Source organism: Medicago sativa, chromosome 1 (genome assembly GCF_051527215.1).
Source record: "Medicago sativa cultivar Bolivia chromosome 1, Bolivia_mono, whole genome shotgun sequence".
NCBI lineage: Eukaryota > Viridiplantae > Streptophyta > Magnoliopsida > Fabales > Fabaceae > Medicago > Medicago sativa.
In genome coordinates, this window is record NC_140749.1 from 28669835 (window position 1) to 28689185 (window position 19351).

General features: G+C 34.1%; 9 non-coding genes across 9 annotated transcripts; all 9 read right to left on the minus strand.

The window, feature by feature from the left end:
- Positions 1-141: 141 nt before the first annotated feature.
- LOC146954027 (signal recognition particle RNA) lies at positions 142-443 on the minus strand. The gene has a single exon (XR_015025340.1).
- A 2114-nt stretch (positions 444-2557) lies between these two features.
- On the minus strand, positions 2558-2859 carry LOC146954028 (signal recognition particle RNA). The gene has a single exon (XR_015025339.1).
- A 1564-nt stretch (positions 2860-4423) lies between these two features.
- LOC146954029 (signal recognition particle RNA) lies at positions 4424-4725 on the minus strand. The gene has a single exon (XR_015025321.1).
- Positions 4726-6612: 1887 nt separating this feature from the next.
- LOC146954030 (signal recognition particle RNA) lies at positions 6613-6914 on the minus strand. The gene has a single exon (XR_015025331.1).
- A 1788-nt stretch (positions 6915-8702) lies between these two features.
- LOC146954031 (signal recognition particle RNA) lies at positions 8703-9004 on the minus strand. The gene has a single exon (XR_015025031.1).
- Positions 9005-10851: 1847 nt separating this feature from the next.
- LOC146954032 (signal recognition particle RNA) lies at positions 10852-11153 on the minus strand. The gene has a single exon (XR_015025032.1).
- A 1847-nt stretch (positions 11154-13000) lies between these two features.
- LOC146954033 (signal recognition particle RNA) lies at positions 13001-13302 on the minus strand. Its single transcript, XR_015025300.1, has one exon.
- A 1848-nt stretch (positions 13303-15150) lies between these two features.
- LOC146954034 (signal recognition particle RNA) lies at positions 15151-15452 on the minus strand. The gene has a single exon (XR_015025341.1).
- Positions 15453-17298: 1846 nt separating this feature from the next.
- Positions 17299-17600, minus strand: LOC146954035 (signal recognition particle RNA). Its single transcript, XR_015025342.1, has one exon.
- Positions 17601-19351: the final 1751 nt, after the last annotated feature.

Below are 19351 nucleotides of genomic sequence, written 5' to 3' on the forward strand. Positions count from 1 at the left end.
ATTAAATTTTTAACAAATAAATGGATTGAATAGAGATTATAGACTTAAAAATCGGGTGGCCATTAATGTTTTCTTTCCTTAACGAGCAAAAACTGAGCACGAAAAAGTATTCTTTCCTTAACGAGCAAAAATTGAGCACAAAAAAGTAATGGTTCAAAGGCTAGGTTCACCGGGCTTAGTGGTCTGGAAGTGCAGCAGCCTGTGGTCCCACCACTGTTGGGAGCCAGAGGTATTCGCTGCTCTGTGAAACCAGCCTCACGCAGTTCCCTCTCGTCTAAGGACCAAGAGACATAGACCTTCGCCCATGTCCCGTGGCACAACTCTCAGCTTGGAGCGGGCAAGCCAGCATATTGCAGCTAACAGACCAGCCAAACAAGCCGTAGCCACGTTCCATCACTTTGGTGCTCCCACTTGGGTCACAAGTTGGCGCCACCCAACTCAGCAAACAATCAAGCCTGTTAGATTGTTATATAGACTTGATTTTTTTATGTTCTCTCCGATGTGGGACATACAAATGCTTTGACCAGTCATGCTATTTCCTTCCCCAATTTGTTTGTAATTACAAACAAATCTTTTAAGCAAATTTCAATTAACCATTATCCATATTATTGTGTTCTTCTGTTCCTTTCCTTCTACTCTTATAATAAGTTTTAAAACCAATGCAGAATACAAATGTATTCATATTCACAATATAATTTACTTTCAATTTGAGTAACGCTCTATAAATATAGAATGCCTCAATGCTTCGTTATATATCCTACTTCCGTCATCATATACCATAATTGTGTTTAATAAGATAAACCATAACAACTCTCATACTTTGACAACGTTCTAGTGCTAATTTTGGGTAAGACATGGCAAGCAATGCCATCTTCCAAAGGAAAAACAGGTACATCAAAAATAGAAGAAATCTTTATGATACAAAAATACATTGTTAATGGAATCAATTGAATAGTTATTTCATAGCCTTCGACCCATCATCTTTCTTAGACCTTCTAGAGGATCTCCCTCTTGATCAAAAAACTTCATCGAACTGCCATCCATATCATCAATTGTTTTTTATAATCAAAATACAACATTATGAACACATATATAAGGTATTGAATTATTATGTGCGACTAACTATAAGGCTGCTAATTTTCTAAACACATTCGAATGGTACTGAATTATTTTTTGAATATAGTTGAATTGTTAGCACTAAAGAGAGAATTGAACTAATTCACGGCGGTTTAAGTCTTGCAAAACATATAGAATTCACCCACGTCACAAGATGTCGTAGCATGTGCACGAAATTCAACCTATCTCAAAGATTTTGATACCATGTGGTTTTAGGACTTTCAACTAACCAAATAAGAGTCGTAAAAGATGCAAAATGCTTTGATCACAACTGCTTTAGCATAAATTAGTTCTTAAAGAAAAACTCTTGAAGCTTTTTATAATCCCTGTAACATTTCAGGATTTTGAATTTATTCTCATACAATTTTATTTTCTTTGATTTTTAGACTATATAATATTGTAGGAGTTAAACATATTGAACTTGAAAAAACTAAAAATGCATAACAATTTTGAGATCCTTCTCATCCAATGTGATAAAATGTGGCTTTGTCAAGCCAATGCACAATATGCAATGTATCTCTCCATAAATTAAAAAAAAAAAAATAAGGATAATAAATATGGAGGTGACAAATTACAATATCGTTTTACTTCACGAACTAAATATAATTACTTTTTTTTGGGGGAAAAATAATTAATTGTTCTCAAAAAAATATAATTATTTGCAGGTGATCATAATCTCACCACAAAAAAAGACCATAATGTTTTATTTGTAAACATATATTATCACAACTCTAACAACCGTGCTTGCTATTTAATTAAATTTTTAACAAATAAATGGATTGAATAGAGATTATAGACTTAAAAATCGGGTGCCATTAATGTTTTCTTTCCTTAACGAGCAAAAATTGAGCACAAAAAAGTAATGGTTCAAAGGCTAGGCTCACCGGGCTTTGTGGTGTGGAAGTGCAGCAGCCTGTGGTCCCTCCACATTTGTAAACATATATTATCACAACTCTAACAACCGTGCTTGCTATTTAATTAAATTTTTAACAAATAAATGGATTGAATAGAGATTATAGACTTAAAAATCGGGTGGCCATTAATGTTTTCTTTCCTTAACGAGCAAAAAATGAGCACGAAAAAGTATTCTTTCCTTAACGAGCAAAAATTGAGCACAAAAAAGTAATGGTTCAAAGGCTAGGTTCACCGGGCTTAGTGGTCTAGAAAATTGAGCACAAAAAAGTAATGGTTCAAAGGCTAGGTTCACCGGGCTTAGTGGTCTGGAAGTGCAGCAGCCTGTGGTCCCTCCACATTTGTAAACATATATTATCACAACTCTAACAACCGTGCTTGCTATTTAATTAAATTTTTAACAAATAAATGGATTGAATAGAGATTATAGACTTAAAAATCGGGTGGCCATTAATGTTTTCTTTCCTTAACGAGCAAAAAATGAGCACGAAAAAGTATTCTTTCCTTAACGAGCAAAAATTGAGCACAAAAAAGTAATGGTTCAAAGGCTAGGTTCACCGGGCTTAGTGGTCTGGAAGTGCAGCAGCCTGTGGTCCCTCCACTGTTGGGAGCCAGAGGTATTCGCTGCTCTGTGAAACCAGCCTCACGCAGTTCCCTCTCGTCTAAGGACCAAGAGACATAGACCTTCGCCCATGTCCCGTGGCACAACTCTCAGCTTGGAGCGGGCAGGCCAGCATATTGCAGCTAACAAACCAGCCAAACAAGCCGTAGCCACGTTCCATCACTTTGGTGCTCCCACTTGGGTCACAAGTTGGCGCCACCCAACTCAGAAAACAATCAAGCCTGTTAGATTGTTATATAAACTTGATTTTTTTATGTTCTATCCGATGTGGGACATACAAATGCTTTGACCAGTCATGCTATTTCCTTCCCCAATTTGTTTGTAATTACAAACTAATCTTTTAAGCAAATTTCAATTAACCATTATCCATATTATTGTGTTCTTCTGTTCCTTTCCTTCTACTCTTATAATAAGTTTTAAAACCAGTGCAGAATACAAATGTATTCATATTCACAATATAATTTACTTTCAATTTGAGTAACGCTCTATAAATATAGAATGCCTCAATGCTTCGTTATATATCCTACTTCCGTCATCATATACCATAATTGTGTTTAATAAGATAAACCATAACAACTCTCATACTTTGACAATGTTCCAGTGCTAAGTTTGGGTAAGACATGGCAAGCAATGCCATCTTCCAAAGGAAAAACAGGTACATCAAAAATAGAAGAAATCTTTATGATACAAAAATACATTGTTAATGGAATCAATTGAATATTTATTTCATAGCCTTCGACCCATCATCTTTCTTAGACCTTCTAGAGGATCTCCCTCTTGATCAAAAAACTTCATCGAACTGCCATACATATCATCAATTGTTTTTTATAATCAAAATACAACTTTATGAACACATATATAAGGTATTGAATTATTATGTGCGTCTAACTATAAGGCTGCTAATTTTCTAAACACATTCGAATGGTACTGAATTATTTTTCGAATATAGTTGAATTGTTATCACTAAAGAGAGAATTGAACTAATTCACGGCGGTTTAAGTCTTGCAAAACATATAGAATTCACCCACGTCACAAGATGTCGTAGCATGTGCACGAAATTCAACCTATCTCAAAGATTTTGATACCATGTGGTTTTAGGACTTTCAACTAACCAAATAAGAGTCGTAAAAGATGCAAAATGCTTTGATCACAACTGCTTTAGCATAAATTAGTTCTTAAAGAAAAACTCTTGAAGCTTTTTATAATCCCTGTAACATTTCAGGATTTTGAATTTATTCTCTTACAATTTTATTTTCTTTGATTTTTAGACTATATAATATTGTAGGAGTTAAACATATTGAACTTGAAAAAACTAAAAATGCATAACGATTTTGAGATCCCTCTCATCCAATGTGATAAAATGTGGCTTTGTCAAGCCAATGCACAATATGCAATGTATCTCTCCATAAATTAAAAAAAAATAAGGATAATAAATATGGAGGTGACAAATTACAATATCGTTTTACTTCATGAACTAAATATAATTACTTTTTTTTGGGGGAAAAATATTAATTGTTCTCAAAAAAATATAATTATTTGCAGTTGATCATAATCTCACCACAAAAAAAAGACCATAATCTTTTATTTGTAAACATATATTATCACAACTCTAACAACCGTGCTTGCTATTTAATTAAATTTTTAACAAATAAATGGATTGAATAGAGATTATAGACTTAAAAATCGGGTGGCCATTAATGTTTTCTTTCCTTAACGAGCAAAAACTGAGCACAAAAAAGTATTCTTTCCGTAACGAGCAAAAATTGAGCACAAAAAAGTAATGGTTCAAAGGCTAGGTTCACCGGGCTTAGTGGTCTGGAAGTGCAGCAGCCTGTGGTCCCTCCACTGTTGGGAGCCAGAGGTATTCGCTGCTCTGTGAAACTAGCCTCACGCAGTTCCCTCTCGTCTAAGGACCAAGAGACATAGACCTTCGCCCATGTCCCGTGGCACAACTCTCAGCTTGGAGCGGGCAGGCCAGCATATTGCAGCTAACAGACCAGCCAAACAAGCCGTAGCCCCGTTCCATCACTTTGGTGCTCCCACTTGGGTCACAAGTTGGCGCCACCCAACTCAGCAAACAATCAAGCCTGTTAGATTGTTATATAAACTTGATTTGTTTATGTTCTATCCGATGTGGGACATACAAATGCTTTGACCAGTCATGCTATTTCCTTCTCCAATTTGTTTGTAATTACAAACAAATCTTTTAAGAAAATTTCAATTAACCATTATCCATATTATTGTGTTCTTCTGTTCCTTTCCTTCTACTCTTATAATAAGTTTTACAACCAGTGCAGAATACAAATGTATTCATATTCACAGTATAATTTACTTTCAATTTGAGTAACGCTCTATAAATATAGAATGCCTCGATGCTTCGTTATATATCCTACTTCCGTCATCATATACCATAATTGTGTTTAATAAGATAAACCATAACAACTCTCATACTTTGACAACGTTCCAGTGCTAAGTTTGGGTAAGACATGGCAAGCAATGCCATCTTCCAAAGGAAAAACAGGTACATCAAAAATAGAAGAAATCTTTATGATACAAAAATACATTGTTAATGGAATCAATTGAATAGTTATTTCATAGCCTTCGACCCATCATCTTTCTTAGACCTTCTAGAGGATCTCCCTCTTGATCAAAAAACTTCATCGAACTGCCATACATATCATCAATTGTTTTTTATAATCAAAATACAACTTTATGAACACATATATAAGGTATTGAATTATTATGTGCGTCTAACTATAAGGCTGCTAATTTTCTAAACACATTCGAATGGTACTGAATTATTTTTCGAATATAGTTGAATTGTTAGCACTAAAGAGAGAATTGAACTAATTCACGGCGGTTTAAGTCTTGCAAAACATATAGAATTCACCCACGTCACAAGATGTCGTAGCATGTGCACGAAATTCAACCTATCTCAAAGATTTTGATACCATGTGGTTTTAGGACTTTCAACTAACCAAATAAGAGTCGTAAAAGATGCAAAATGCTTTGATCACAACTGCTTTAGCATAAATTAGTTCTTAAAGAAAAACTCTTGAAGCTTTTTATAATCCCTGTAACATTTCAGGATTTTGAATTTATTCTCTTACAATTTTATTTTCTTTGATTTTTAGACTATATAATATTGTAGGAGTTAAACATATTGAACTTGAAAAAACTAAAAATGCATAACGATTTTGAGATCCTTCTCATCCAATGTGATAAAATGTGGCTTTGTCAAGCCAATGCACAATATGCAATGTATCTCTCCATAATTAAAAAAAAATAAGGATAATAAATATGGAGGTGACAAATTACAATATCGTTTTACTTCATGAACTAAATATAATTACTTTTTTTTTTGGGGAAAAATATTAATTGTTCTTAAAAAAATATAATTATTTGCAGTTGATCATAATCTCACCACAAAAAAAAGACCATAATCTTTTATTTGTAAACATATATTATCACAACTCTAACAACCGTGCTTGCTATTTAATTAAATTTTTAACAAATAAATGGATTGAATAGAGATTATAGACTTAAAAATCGGGTGGCCATTAATGTTTCCTTTCCTTAACGAGCAAAAACTGAGCACCAAAAAGTATTCTTTCCGTAACGAGCAAAAATTGAGCACAAAAAAGTAATGGTTCAAAGGCTAGGCTCACCGGGCTTAGTGGTCTGGAAGTGCAGCAGCCTGTGGTCCCTCCACATTTGTAAACATATATTATCACAACTCTAACAACCGTGCTTGCTATTTAATTAAATTTTTAACAAATAAATGGATTGAATAGAGATTACAGACTTAAAAATCGGGTGGCAATTAATGTTTTCTTTCCTTAACGAGCAAAAATTGAGCACAAAAAAGTATTCTTTCCTTAACGAGCAAAAATTGAGCACAAAAAAGTAATGGTTCAAAGGCTAGGTTCACCGGGCTTAGTGGTCTGGAAAATTGAGCACAAAAAAGTAATGGTTCAAAGGCTAGGTTCACCGGGCTTAGTGGTCTGGAAGTGCAGCAGCCTGTGGTCCCTCCACTGTTGGGAGCCAGAGGTATTCGCTGCTCTGTGAAACCAGCCTCACGCAGTTCCCTCTTGTCTAAGGACCAAGAGACATAGACCTTCGCCCATGTCCCGTGGCACAACTCTCAGCTTGGAGCGGGCAGGCCAGCATATTGCAGCTAACAGACCAGCCAAACAAGCCGTAGCCACGTTCCATCACTTTGGTTCTCCCACTTGGGTCACAAGTTGGCGCCACCCAACTCAGCAAACAATCAAGCCTGTTAGATTGTTATATAAACTTGATTTTTTTATGTTCTATCCGATGTGGGACATACAAATGCTTTGACCAGTCATGCTATTTCCTTCCCCAATTTGTGTTCTTCTGTTCCTTTCCTTCTACTCTTACAATAAGTTTTACAACCAGTGTAGAATACAAATGTATTCATATTAACAATATAATTTACTTTCAATTTGAGTAACACTCTATAAATATAGAATGCCTCAATGCTTCGTTATATATCCTACTACCGTCATCATATACCATAATTGTGTTTAATAAGATAAACCATAACAACTCTCATACTTTGACAACGTTCCAGTGCTAAGTTTGGGTAAGACATGGCAAGCAATGCCATCTTCCAAAGGAAAAACAGGTACATCAAAAATAGAAGAAATCTTTATGATACATAAATACATTGTTAATGGAATCAATTGAATAGTTATTTCATAGCCTTCGACCCATCATCTTTATTAGTCCTTCTAGAGGATCTCCCTCTTGATCAAAAAACTTCATCGAACTGCCATACATATCATCAATTGTTTTTTATAATCAAAATACAACTTTATGAACACATATATAAGGTATTGAATTATTATGTGCGACTAACTATAAGGCTGCTAATTTTCTAAACACATTCGAATGGTACTGAGTTATTTTTTGAATATAGTTTAATTGTTAGCACTAAAGAGAGAATTGAACTAATTCACGGCGGTTTAAGTCTTGCAAAACATATAGAATTCACCCACGTCACAAGATTTCGTAGCATGTGCACGAAATTCAACCTATCTCAAAGATTTTGATACCATTTGGTTTTAGGACTTTCAACTAACCAAATAAGAGTCGTAAAAGATGCAAAATGCTTTGATCACAACTGCTTTAGCATAAATTAGTTCTTAAAGAAAAACTCTTGAAGCTTTTTATAATCCCTGTAACATTTCAGGATTTTGAATTTATTCTCATACAATTTTATTTTCTTTGATTTTTAGACTATATAATATTGTAGGAGTTAAACATATTGAACTTGAAAAAACTAAAAATGCATAACGATTTTGAGATCCTTCTCATCCAATGTGATAAAATGTGGCTTTGTCAAGCCAATGCACAATATGCAATGTATCTCTCCATAAATTAAAAAAAAATAAGGATAATAAATATGGAGGTGACAAATTACAATATCGTTTTACTTCATGAACTAAATATAATTACTTTTTTTTGGGGGAAAAATAATTAATTTTTCTCAAAAAAATATAATTATTTGCAGTTGATCATAATCTCACCACAAAAAAAGACCATAATCTTTTATTTGTAAACATATATTATCACAACTCTAACAACCGTGCTTGCTATTTAATTAAATTTTCAACAAATAAATGGATTGAATAGAGATTATAGACTTAAAAATCGGGTTCCATTAATGTTTTCTTTCCTTAACGAGCAAAAATTGAGCACTAAAAAGTAATGGTTCAAAGGCTAGGCTCACCGGGCTTAGTGGTCTGGAAGTGCAGCAGCCTGTGGTCCCTCCACATTTGTAAACATATATTATCACAACTCTAACAACCGTGCTTGCTATTTAATTAAATTTTTAACAAATAAATGGATTGAATAGAGATTACAGACTTAAAAATCGGGTGGCAATTAATGTTTTCTTTCCTTAACGAGCAAAAATTGAGCACAAAAAAGTATTCTTTCCTTAACGAGCAAAAATTGAGCACAAAAAAGTAATGGTTCAAAGGCTAGGTTCACCGGGCTTAGCGGTCTGGAAAATTGAGCACGAAAAAGTAATGGTTCAAAGGCTAGGTTCACCGGGCTTAGTGGTCTGGAAGTGCAGCAGCCTGTGGTCCCTCCACTGTTGGGAGCCAGAGGTATTCGCTGCTCTGTGAAACCAGCCTCACGCAGTTCCCTCTCGTCTAAGGACCAAGAGACATAGACCTTCGCCCATGTCCCGTGGCACAACTCTCAGGTTGGAGCGGGCAGGCCAGCATATTGCAGCTAACAGACCAGCCAAACAAGCCGTAGCCACGTTCCATCACTTTGGTGCTCCCACTAGGGTCACAAGTTGGCGCCACCCAACTCAGCAAACAATCAAGCCTGTTAGATTGTTATATAAACTTGATTTTTTTATGTTCTATCCGATGTGGGACATACAAATGCTTTGACCAGTCATGCTATTTCCTTCCCCAATTTGTTTGTAATTACAAACAAATCTTTTAAGAAAATTTCAATTAACCATTATCCATATTATTGTGTTCTTCTGTTCCTTTCCTTCTACTCTTATAATAAGTTTTACAACCAGTGCAGAATACAAATGTATTCATATTCATAATATAATTTACTTTCAATTTGAGTAACGCTCTATAAATATATAATGCCTCAATGCTTCGTTATATATCCTACTTCCGTCATCATATACCATAATTGTGTTTAATAAGATAAACCATAACAACTCTCATACTTTGACAACGTTCCAGTGCTAAGTTTGGGTAAGACATGGCAAGCAATGCCATCTTCCAAAGGAAAAACAGGTACATCAAAAATAGAAGAAATCTTTATGATACAAAAATACATTGTTAATGGAATCAATTGAATAGTTATTTCATAGCCTTCGACCCATCATCTTTCTTAGACCTTCTAGAGGATCTCCCTCTTGATCAAAAAACTTCATCGAACTGCCATACATATCATCAATTGTTTTTTATAATCAAAATACAACTTTATGAACACATATATAAGGTATTGAATTATTATGTGCGTCTAACTATAAGGCTGCTAATTTTCTAAACACATTCGAATGGTACTGAGTTATTTTTTGAATATAGTTGAATTGTTAGCACTAAAGAGAGAATTGAACTAATTCACGGCGGTTTAAGTCTTGCAAAACATATAGAATTCACCCACGTCACAAGATGTCGTAGCATGTGCACGAAATTCAACCTATCTCAAAGATTTTGATACCATGTGGTTTTAGGACTTTCAACTAACCAAATAAGAGTCGTAAAAGATGCAAAATGCTTTGATCACAACTGCTTTAGCATAAATTAGTTCTTAAAGAAAAACTCTTGAAGCTTTTTATAATCCCTGTAACATTTCAGGATTTTGAATTTATTCTCATACAATTTTATTTTCTTTGATTTTTAGACTATATAATATTGTAGGAGTTAAACATATTGAACTTGAAAAAACTAAAAATGCATAACGATTTTGAGATCCTTCTCATCCAATGTGATAAAATGTGGCTTTGTCAAGCCAATGCACAATATGCAATGTATCTCTCCATAAATTAAAAAAAAATAAGGATAATAAATATGGAGGTGACAAATTACAATATTGTTTTACTTCATGAACTAAATATAATTACTTTTTTTTGGGGGAAAAATAATTAATTTTTCTCAAAAAAATATAATTATTTGCAGTTGATCATAATCTCACCACAAAAAAAGACCATAATCTTTTATTTGTAAACATATATTATCACAACTCTAACAACCGTGCTTGCTATTTAATTAAATTTTCAACAAATAAATGGATTGAATAGAGATTATAGACTTAAAAATCGGGTTCCATTAATGTTTTCTTTCCTTAACGAGCAAAAATTGAGCACTAAAAAGTAATGGTTCAAAGGCTAGGCTCACCGGGCTTAGTGGTCTGGAAGTGCAGGAGCCTGTGGTCCCTCCACATTTGTAAACATATATTATCACAACTCTAACAACCGTGCTTGCTATTTAATTAAATTTTTAACAAATAAATGGATTGAATAGAGATTACAGACTTAAAAATCGGGTGGCAATTAATGTTTTCTTTCCTTAACGAGCAAAAATTGAGCACAAAAAAGTATTCTTTCCTTAACGAGCAAAAATTGAGCACAAAAAAGTAATGGTTCAAAGGCTAGGTTCACCGGGCTTAGTGGTCTGGAAAATTGAGCACAAAAAAGTAATGGTTCAAAGGCTAGGTTCACCGGGCTTAGTGGTCTGGAAGTGCAGCAGCCTGTGGTCCCTCCACTGTTGGGAGCCAGAGGTATTCGCTGCTCTGTGAAACCAGCCTCACGCAGTTCCCTCTCGTCTAAGGACCAAGAGACATAGACCTTCGCCCATGTCCCGTGGCACAACTCTCAGGTTGGAGCGGGCAGGCCAGCATATTGCAGCTAACAGACCAGCCAAACAAGCCGTAGCCACGTTCCATCACTTTGGTGCTCCCACTAGGGTCACAAGTTGGCGCCACCCAACTCAGCAAACAATCAAGCCTGTTAGATTGTTATATAAACTTGATTTTTTTATGTTCTATCCGATGTGGGACATACAAATGCTTTGACCAGTCATGCTATTTCCTTCCCCAATTTGTTTGTAATTACAAACAAATCTTTTAAGAAAATTTCAATTAACCATTATCCATATTATTGTGTTCTTCTGTTCCTTTCCTTCTACTCTTATAATAAGTTTTACAACCAGTGCAGAATACAAATGTATTCATATTCATAATATAATTTACTTTCAATTTGAGTAACGCTCTATAAATATAGAATGCCTCAATGCTTCGTTATATATCCTACTTCCGTCATCATATACCATAATTGTGTTTAATAAGATAAACCATAACAACTCTCATACTTTGACAACGTTCCAGTGCTAAGTTTGGGTAAGACATGGCAAGCAATGCCATCTTCCAAAGGAAAAACAGGTACATCAAAAATAGAAGAAATCTTTATGATACAAAAATACATTGTTAATGGAATCAATTGAATAGTTATTTCATAGCCTTCGACCCATCATCTTTCTTAGACCTTCTAGAGGATCTCCCTCTTGATCAAAAAACTTCATCGAACTGCCATACATATCATCAATTGTTTTTTATAATCAAAATACAACTTTATGAACACATATATAAGGTATTGAATTATTATGTGCGTCTAACTATAAGGCTGCTAATTTTCTAAACACATTCGAATGGTACTGAATTATTTTTCGAATATAGTTGAATTGTTATCACTAAAGAGAGAATTGAACTAATTCACGGCGGTTTAAGTCTTGCAAAACATATAGAATTCACCCACGTCACAAGATGTCGTAGCATGTGCACGAAATTCAACCTATCTCAAAGATTTTGATACCATGTGGTTTTAGGACTTTCAACTAACCAAATAAGAGTCGTAAAAGATGCAAAATGCTTTGATCACAACTGCTTTAGCATAAATTAGTTCTTAAAGAAAAACTCTTGAAGCTTTTTATAATCCCTGTAACATTTCAGGATTTTGAATTTATTCTCATACAATTTTATTTTCTTTGATTTTTAGACTATATAATATTGTAGGAGTTAAACATATTGAACTTGAAAAAACTAAAAATGCATAACGATTTTGAGATCCTTCTCATCCAATGTGATAAAATGTGGCTTTGTCAAGCCAATGCACAATATGCAATGTATCTCTCCATAAATTAAAAAAAAATAAGGATAATAAATATGGAGGTGACAAATTACAATATCGTTTTACTTCATGAACTAAATATAATTACTTTTTTTTGGGGGAAAAATAATTAATTTTTCTCAAAAAAATATAATTATTTGCAGTTGATCATAATCTCACCACAAAAAAAGACCATAATCTTTTATTTGTAAACATATATTATCACAACTCTAACAACCGTGCTTGCTATTTAATTAAATTTTCAACAAATAAATGGATTGAATAGAGATTATAGACTTAAAAATCGGGTTCCATTAATGTTTTCTTTCCTTAACGAGCAAAAATTGAGCACTAAAAAGTAATGGTTCAAAGGCTAGGCTCACCGGGCTTAGTGGTCTGGAAGTGCAGGAGCCTGTGGTCCCTCCACATTTGTAAACATATATTATCACAACTCTAACAACCGTGCTTGCTATTTAATTAAATTTTTAACAAATAAATGGATTGAATAGAGATTACAGACTTAAAAATCGGGTGGCAATTAATGTTTTCTTTCCTTAACGAGCAAAAATTGAGCACAAAAAAGTATTCTTTCCTTAACGAGCAAAAATTGAGCACAAAAAAGTAATGGTTCAAAGGCTAGGTTCACCGGGCTTAGTGGTCTGGAAAATTGAGCACAAAAAAGTAATGGTTCAAAGGCTAGGTTCATCGGGCTTAGTGGTCTGGAAGTGCAGCAGCCTGTGGTCCCTCCACTGTTGGGAGCCAGAGGTATTCGCTGCTCTGTGAAACCAGCCTCACGCAGTTCCCTCTCGTCTAAGGACCAAGAGACATAGACCTTCGCCCATGTCCCGTGGCACAACTCTCAGCTTGGAGCGGGCAGGCCAGCATATTGCAGCTAACAGACCAGCCAAACAAGCCGTAGCCACGTTCCATCACTTTGGTGCTCCCACTAGGGTCACAAGTTGGCGCCACCCAACTCAGCAAACAATCAAGCCTGTTAGATTGTTATATAAACTTGATTTTTTTATGTTCTATCCGATGTGGGACATACAAATGCTTTGACCAGTCATGCTATTTCCTTCCCCAATTTGTTTGTAATTACAAACAAATCTTTTAAGAAAATTTCAATTAACCATTATCCATATTATTGTGTTCTTCTGTTCCTTTCCTTCTACTCTTATAATAAGTTTTACAACCAGTGCAGAATACAAATGTATTCATATTCATAATATAATTTACTTTCAATTTGAGTAACGCTCTATAAATATAGAATGCCTCAATGCTTCGTTATATATCCTACTTCCGTCATCATATACCATAATTGTGTTTAATAAGATAAACCATAACAACTCTCATACTTTGACAACGTTCCAGTGCTAAGTTTGGGTAAGACATGGCAAGCAATGCCATCTTCCAAAGGAAAAACAGGTACATCAAAAATAGAAGAAATCTTTATGATACAAAAATACATTGTTAATGGAATCTATTGAATAGTTATTTCATAGCCTTCGACCCATCATCTTTCTTAGACCTTCTAGAGGATCTCCCTCTTGATCAAAAAACTTCATCGAACTGCCATACATATCATCAATTGTTTTTTATAATTCAAAATACAACTTTATGAACACATATATAAGGTATTGAATTATTATGTGCGTCTAACTATAAGGCTGCTAATTTTCTAAACACATTCGAATGGTACTGAATTATTTTTCGAATATAGTTGAATTGTTAGCACTAAAGAGAGAATTGAACTAATTCACGGCGGTTTAAGTCTTGCAAAACATATAGAATTCACCCACGTCACAAGATGTCGTAGCGTGTGCACGAAATTCAACCTATCTCAAAGATTTTGATACCATGTGGTTTTAGGACTTTCAACTAACCAAATAAGAGTCGTAAAAGATGCAAAATGCTTTGATCACAACTGCTTTAGCATAAATTAGTTCTTAAAGAAAAACTCTTGAAGCTTTTTATAATCCCTGTAACATTTCAGGATTTTGAATTTATTCTCATACAATTTTATTTTCTTTGATTTTTAGACTATATAATATTGTAGGAGTTAAACATATTGAACTTGAAAAAACTAAAAATGCATAACGATTTTGAGATCCTTCTCATCCAATGTGATAAAATGTGGCTTTGTCAAGCCAATGCACAATATGCAATGTATCTCTCCATAAATTAAAAAAAAATAAGGATAATAAATATGGAGGTGACAAATTACAATATCGTTTTACTTCATGAACTAAATATAATTACTTTTTTTTGGGGGAAAAATAATTAATTTTTCTCAAAAAAATATAATTATTTGCAGTTGATCATAATCTCACCACAAAAAAAGACCATAATCTTTTATTTGTAAACATATATTATCACAACTCTAACAACCGTGCTTGCTATTTAATTAAATTTTCAACAAATAAATGGATTGAGTAGAGATTATAGACTTAAAAATCGGGTTCCATTAATGTTTTCTTTCCTTAACGAGCAAAAATTGAGCACTAAAAAGTAATGGTTCAAAGGCTAGGCTCACCGGGCTTAGTGGTCTGGAAGTGCAGCAGCCTGTGGTCCCTCCACATTTGTAAACATATATTATCACAACTCTAACAACCGTGCTTGCTATTTAATTAAATTTTTAACAAATAAATGGATTGAATAGTGATTACAGACTTAAAAATCGGGTGGCAATTAATGTTTTCTTTCCTTAACGAGCAAAAATTGAGCACAAAAAAGTATTCTTTCCTTAACGAGCAAAAATTGAGCACAAAAAAGTAATGGTTCAAAGGCTAGGTTCACCGGGCTTAGTGGTCTGGAAAATTGAGCACAAAAAAGTAATGGTTCAAAGGCTAGGTTCACCGGGCTTAGTGGTCTGGAAATGCAGCAGCCTGTGGTCCCTCCACTGTTGGGAGCCAGAGGTATTCGCTGCTCTGTGAAACCAGTCTCACGCAGTTCCCTCTCGTCTAAGGACCAAGAGACATAGACCTTCGCCCATGTCCCGTGGCACAACTCTCAGCTTGGAGCGGGCAGGCCAGCATATTGCAGCTAACAGACCAGCCAAACAAGCCGTAGCCACGTTCCATCACTTTGGTTCTCCCACTTGGGTCACAAGTTGGCGCCACCCAACTCAGCAAACAATCAAGCCTGTTAGATTGTTATATAAACTTGATTTTTTTATGTTCTATCCGATGTGGGACATACAAATGCTTTCACCAGTCATGCTATTTCCTTCCCCAATTTGTTTGTAATTACAAACAATCTTTTAAGCAAATTTCAATTAACCATTATCCATATTATTGTGTTCTTCTGTTCCTTTCCTTCTACTCTTATAATAAGTTTTACAACCAGTGCAGAATACAAATGTATTCATATTCACAATATAATTTACTTTCAATTTGAGTAACGCTCTATAAATATAGAATGCCTCAATGCTTCGTTATATATCCTACTTCCGTCATCATATACCATAATTGTGTTTAATAAGATAAACCATAACAACTCTCATACTTTGACAACGTTCCAGTGCTAAGTTTGGGTAAGACATGGCAAGCAATGCCATCTTCCAAAGGAAAAACAGGTACATCAAAAATAGAAGAAATCTTTATGATACATAAATACATTGTTAATGGAATCAATTGAATAGTTATTTCATAGCCTTCGACCCATCATCTTTCTTAGTCCTTCTAGAGGATCTCCCTCTTGATCAAAAAACTTCATCGAACTGCCATACATATCATCAATTGTTTTTTATAATCAAAATACAACTTTATGAACACATATATAAGGTATTGAATTATTATGTGCGACTAACTATAAGGCTGCTAATTTTCTAAACACATTCGAATGGTACTGAGTTATTTTTTGAATATAGTTGAATTGTTAGCACTAAAGAGAGAATTGAACTAATTCACGGCGGTTTAAGTCTTGCAAAACATATAGAATTCACCCACGTCACAAGATGTCGTAGCATGTGCACGAAATTCAACCTATCTCAAAGATTTTGATACCATGTGGTTTTAGGACTTTCAACTAACCAAATAAGAGTCGTAAAAGATGCAAAATGCTTTGATCACAACTGCTTTAGCATAAATTAGTTCTTAAAGAAAAACTCTTGAAGCTTTTTATAATCCCTGTAACATTTCAGGATTTTGAATTTATTCTCATACAATTTTATTTTCTTTGATTTTTAGACTATATAATATTGTAGGAGTTAAACATATTGAACTTGAAAAAACTAAAAATGCATAACGATTTTGAGATCCTTCTCATCCAATGTGATAAAATGTGGCTTTGTCAAGCCAATGCACAATATGCAATGTATCTCTCCATAAATTAAAAAAAAATAAGGATAATAAATATGGAGGTGACAAATTACAATATCGTTTTACTTCATGAACTAAATATAATTACTTTTTTTTGGGGGAAAAATAATTAATTTTTCTCAAAAAAATATAATTATTTGCAGTTGATCATAATCTCACCACAAAAAAAGACCATAATCTTTTATTTGTAAACATATATTATCACAACTCTAACAACCGTGCTTGCTATTTAATTAAATTTTCAACAAATAAATGGATTGAGTAGAGATTATAGACTTAAAAATCGGGTTCCATTAATGTTTTCTTTCCTTAACGAGCAAAAATTGAGCACTAAAAAGTAATGGTTCAAAGGCTAGGCTCACCGGGCTTAGTGGTCTGGAAGTGCAGCAGCCTGTGGTCCCTCCACATTTGTAAACATATATTATCACAACTCTAACAACCGTGCTTGCTATTTAATTAAATTTTTAACAAATAAATGGATTGAATAGTGATTACAGACTTAAAAATCGGGTGGCAATTAATGTTTTCTTTCCTTAACGAGCAAAAATTGAGCACAAAAAAGTATTCTTTCCTTAACGAGCAAAAATTGAGCACAAAAAAGTAATGGTTCAAAGGCTAGGTTCACCGGGCTTAGTGGTCTGGAAAATTGAGCACAAAAAAGTAATGGTTCAAAGGCTAGGTTCACCGGGCTTAGTGGTCTGGAAATGCAGCAGCCTGTGGTCCCTCCACTGTTGGGAGCCAGAGGTATTCGCTGCTCTGTGAAACCAGTCTCACGCAGTTCCCTCTCGTCTAAGGACCAAGAGACATAGACCTTCGCCCATGTCCCGTGGCACAACTCTCAGCTTGGAGCGGGCAGGCCAGCATATTGCAGCTAACAGACCAGCCAAACAAGCCGTAGCCACGTTCCATCACTTTGGTTCTCCCACTTGGGTCACAAGTTGGCGCCACCCAACTCAGCAAACAATCAAGCCTGTTAGATTGTTATATAAACTTGATTTTTTTATGTTCTATCCGATGTGGGACATACAAATGCTTTCACCAGTCATGCTATTTCCTTCCCCAATTTGTTTGTAATTACAAACAATCTTTTAAGCAAATTTCAATTAACCATTATCCATATTATTGTGTTCTTCTGTTCCTTTCCTTCTACTCTTATAATAAGTTTTACAACCAGTGCAGAATACAAATGTATTCATATTCACAATATAATTTACTTTCAATTTGAGTAACGCTCTATAAATATAGAATGCCTCAATGCTTCGTTATATATCCTACTTCCGTCATCATATACCATAATTGTGTTTAATAAGATAAACCATAACAACTCTCATACTTTGACAACGTTCCAGTGCTAAGTTTGGGTAAGACATGGCAAGCAATGCCATCTTCCAAAGGAAAAACAGGTACATCAAAAATAGAAGAAATCTTTATGATACATAAATACATTGTTAATGGAATCAATTGAATAGTTATTTCATAGCCTTCGACCCATCATCTTTCTTAGTCCTTCTAGAGGATCTCCCTCTTGATCAAAAAACTTCATCGAACTGCCATACATATCATCAATTGTTTTTTATAATCAAAATACAACTTTATGAACACATATATAAGGTATTGAATTATTATGTGCGACTAACTATAAGGCTGCTAATTTTCTAAACACATTCGAATGGTACTGAGTTATTTTTTGAATATAGTTGAATTGTTAGCACTAAAGAGAGAATTGAACTAATTCACGGCGGTTTAAGTCTTGCAAAACATATAGAATTCACCCACGTCACAAGATGTCGTAGCATGTGCACGAAATTCAACCTATCTCAAAGATTTTGATACCATGTGGTTTTAGGACTTTCAACTAACCAAATAAGAGTCGTAAAAGATGCAAAATGCTTTGATCACAACTGCTTTAGCATAAATTAGTTCTTAAAGAAAAACTCTTGAAGCTTTTTATAATCCCTGTAACATTTCAGGATTTTGAATTTATTCTCATACAATTTTATTTTCTTTGATTTTTAGACTATATAATATTGTAGGAGTTAAACATATTGAACTTGAAAAAACTAAAAATGCATAACGATTTTGAGATCCTTCTCTTCCAATGTGATAAAATGTGGCTTTGTCAAGCCAATGCACAATATGCAATGTATCTCTCCATAAATTAAAAAAAAATAAGGATAATAAATATGGAGGTGACAAATTACAATATCGTTTTACTTCATGAACTAAATATAATTACTTTTTTTTGGGGGAAAAATAATTAATTTTTCTCAAAAAAATATAATTATTTGCAGTTGATCATAATCTCACCACAAAAAAAGACCATAATCTTTTATTTGTAAACATATATTATCACAACTCTAACAACCGTGCTTGCTATTTAATTAAATTTTCAACAAATAAATGGATTGAATAGAGATTATAGACTTAAAAATCGGGTTCCATTAATGTTTTCTTTCCTTAACGAGCAAAAATTGAGCACAAAAAAGTAATGGTTCAAAGGCTAGGCTCACCGGGCTTAGTGGTCTGGAAGTGCAGCAGACTGTGGTCCCTCCACATTTGTAAACATATATTATCACAACTCTAACAATCGTGCTTGCTATTTAATTAAATTTTTAACAAATAAATGGATTGAATAGAGATTACAGACTTAAAAATCGGGTGGCAATTAATGTTTTCTTTCCTTAACGAGCAAAAATTGAGCACAAAAAA